We start from the raw sequence: 3652 nt of genomic DNA on the forward strand, positions 1-3652 counted from the left end.
CCTCGAAAATCGGTGTGGTACTTTCCGATCACTCCTCGTCTGCAGCGGTATTTCGCGGACCCTAAGGTAGCAAAGCTCCTGCATTGGCACGCGGATAGGGAGGAGAAGAAGCGGGAAGATGACGGAAATGATCCGGAGATAAATAAAAAAGACAAGATGCTGAGTCACCCTAAGGATGCGAGCCAGTGGCAAGCGTTGAACTTCGAATACCCATAATTTGGGAAGGATCCAAGGAACATCGTGCTGGGCGCAAGCACCGATGGAGTCAATCCGTTTGGCAGCCAGAGAAGCACACATAGCACCTGGCCTGTGTTTGTGTGGATGTACAACCTTCCCCCCTGGTTGTGCATGAAGAGGAAGTACATTCACATGAGTGCTAATTGAAGGGCCGAAACAACCAGGGAATGACATCAATCTGTATCTGGGGCTGCTGAAAGAGGAGCTAGACACACTGTGGAAAACGCCAGCCAATACGTGGGACGCCCAGAGAAAGAATATTTCCCTATGAGAGCCGCACTACTCACGACGGTGCACGACTATCTCGGTTATGGATATCTCGCGGGGCAGGTAGTCCATGGATTTTCTGGATGCGTAAGGTGCATGGATGACACAACGTATCGCCAGCTAGATAGAGATCCCGGGTCTTCGAAACCCATGTTCATGGGACATCGAAGGTGGCTTCGCGATGATGACCCGTGGAGGAAACGCAAGGATCTGTTCGATGGTGAAACCGAACCCCGAAAATGCCCGCGTATGAGGAGCGGCGAGGAAATAGACGAGATTTGAAAAATTGGAAAGATTACCCACTGCCGGGAAAGAAGCAAAAGGCGCCAGAGCCGGGAAAGAAGCGAAAGGCGCCAGAGCCGCTGCTGAAGGTATGGAAAACGAGGTCTGTTTTCTAGGACTTGCCGTACTGGAAGATTCACCATGTGCCTCACAGCCTTGATGCCATGCATATCACGAAGAACGTGTGCGAGAGTCTGCTTGGTACCCTGCTCAACATGCCAGAGAGGACCAAAGATGGGCTGAAAGCAAGGGCAGACTTGAAATCAATGGGCATCAGGCAGGAGCTTCACGCTAATGATGATGATGATGATGAGGCGTAGCAGGACACAGAAACTCGTCGCAAAGGCAAAAAGGCCAAGAAGACCGGAAGTGACTACCCTCCCGCGTGCTTCACTCTAAGTCAGGAGGAGATCGAGCAGTTTTTCACCTGCCTCGTAGGAGTAGAACTTCCTTACGGTTACGCGGGGAAGATAAGCAGATACCTAGACCCAGCGAAGCAGAAGTTCAGCGGGATGATGTCTCACGACTGTCACGTGCTGATGACGCAGATACTTCCAGTTGCAATCCGTGGGATCATGGACGCGCACATCCGTGAAACGCTATTTGGCCTATGCAACTTTTTCGACGTCATCTCTCGGAAGTCGATTGGCGTGAGGCAACTCAGAAGGCTACAGGAAGAGATCGTGGTGATACTATGCGAGCTTGAGATGTACTTCCCGCCCGCATTCTTCGACGTTATGGTGCATCCGCTGGTCCATATCATGGAGGATATCATCCAACTCGGGCCGACGTTCCTGCACAGCATGATGCCATTCGAAAGGATGAATGGTGTCATCAAAGGATACGTTCGCACCATGTCACGTCCAGAGGGAAGTATAGCCAGGGGCTTTCTGACCGAAGAGTGCATCTCCTACTGCACGAATTATCTAGGCACCGAGAACCCCGTTGGTCTGCTCGTCAACAGGCACCTCGGCAGGCTCGCTGGATGGGGTCACCGTGAGGGTCGCCGCGAAATGCATGTCGACTTTGAGGGTTGACTCGCCGACTTTGAAAGAGCAAACCTAGTCACGCTACAACACATAGATGTGGTCGATCCTTGGGTGGTAGAGCACAAAACCTTTATTGAGAAGACGTACAATGACCGAGGCCAACAGAGGACGGAAGAAGATATAATCAAAGAGCACAACTCATGTTTCACGTGTTGGTTCAAGCAGAAGCTTCTGTTGTACCCTTTACATGAGGATTCTTCCGCGGAAGAACAACTCATATTCGCCTTGTCACAGGGTGCCGAGCACAACCTGATGACCTATGAGGCGTACGATATCAACGGCTACACATTCTACACCGAGAACAAGGACATGAAGAGCGATGGTTATCAGAACTCCGGGGTAATGGTGGAATCCTACACCGGTAACGACAAGGACAGATATTACGGAAGGATCGATGAGATCTGGGAGCTGAGCTACACTGGAGAGAAGGTCCCGATGTTCCGTGTCAGATGGGCCAAGAGCGTCCTAAAAGAAGACCGGTATTTCACCACCATGGTTATACCCGAAGCCAAATCCAAGACCGCGGGCGCAAACGTCATCGCGAAAAATGAGCCATGGGTACTGGCTTCCCAAGTGGACCAATGCTTCTTCATTACCGACCCGTCAAAGCCCAGTCGTGTTGTCATGAGGAGAGGCAAAAGGAAGATCATCGGAATGGATGGAGTAGCCAATGAGCAAGACTTCGACAAGTACGGCGACCCGAAGATCGAACATGACGACGACGATGAAGTAGCAGCACACACCACAAGAAGAAGCAGGACCACCCTACCTAAAGGACGTCCGTTCCACAGAAGAACTCCATTTGCGAAAAAGAAGGGCAAGAAGATTGTGAACAGATAGCTAGCTAAGATCGATTGTATTTAAATCGTAGTCTTGATTTCTCGATTGTATTTCATGGGCACTTTTTGATATCATGAATATTTTTAAATTTCACGGGCACTTTTTGAATTCATGAGGACACTCGATCTCGATCCCCCTCCACCGCCGCCAATGAGCACCCGGCCCCCCGCACCCTCCCCCGCCCCACCGCCGCCAACGGGGACCCCCCGCACCCTCCCCCGCTCCACCGCCGCCGCCGATGATATTTTCAAGTAACAAATTTGAACATATTTTTTAAAAAATTATTACTTTTTTATAAAAAATTATTACTGTTATGATTTAAACAAGTTTGTACATATTTAAACACAAATAAATATCAAACAGCATTTAAAATGCACAAAAAATATTGTGGAGCCTGGGAATCGAACCCAAGACCTCCTGGTGTGTGTGCTACGTGCTAACCAATCAGGCTAGTGGGCAGGTTCTGATGTGGATTGGTTTAGGTGCAATATAACCTGTGCTCGAACTGTAATAAAAAAACATTCTAATGGCGCACCGCTGCGGGGTGCGCCATTGCTATCTAAAAAAAAGATTTCTAATGGCGCATCGAGGTGTGGTGCGCCATTAGTAAGCTTCCCCCTAGCTATCCTCCCTCTCCCTCACCAGATCCCCTTCGACCCTCTCTCCCTCACCACCAGATCCACCCGCGCGCTGCCCGGACCCATGACGCCACCGCCCCGACCCTCACCGGACTCCACCCCCGCCGCCCCCGCGCCCCCACCCCCGCCACCCCGACCCTCGCCGTACTCCACACCCCCGCCGCCTCCAGAGAGACCACCCCTCGCCCGATTCCCCCTCTTTCCCCATCGAGCCGCCTCCTCCTCGGCTCGTACTCGAGCACGAGAGCTCGTGCGGTGACCGCGCTCGCCGTCGTCATTGTCGCGGCCACCGTCGTCCCCACGCCAAGATAGTGTGTCCCCCGGCTTCACCGTCGTCTT

The sequence above is a fragment of the Triticum urartu genome, chromosome 2A (genome assembly GCF_056163025.1).
Source record: "Triticum urartu cultivar PI428250 chromosome 2A, HENAU_Tu73, whole genome shotgun sequence".
Lineage (NCBI taxonomy): Eukaryota > Viridiplantae > Streptophyta > Magnoliopsida > Poales > Poaceae > Triticum > Triticum urartu.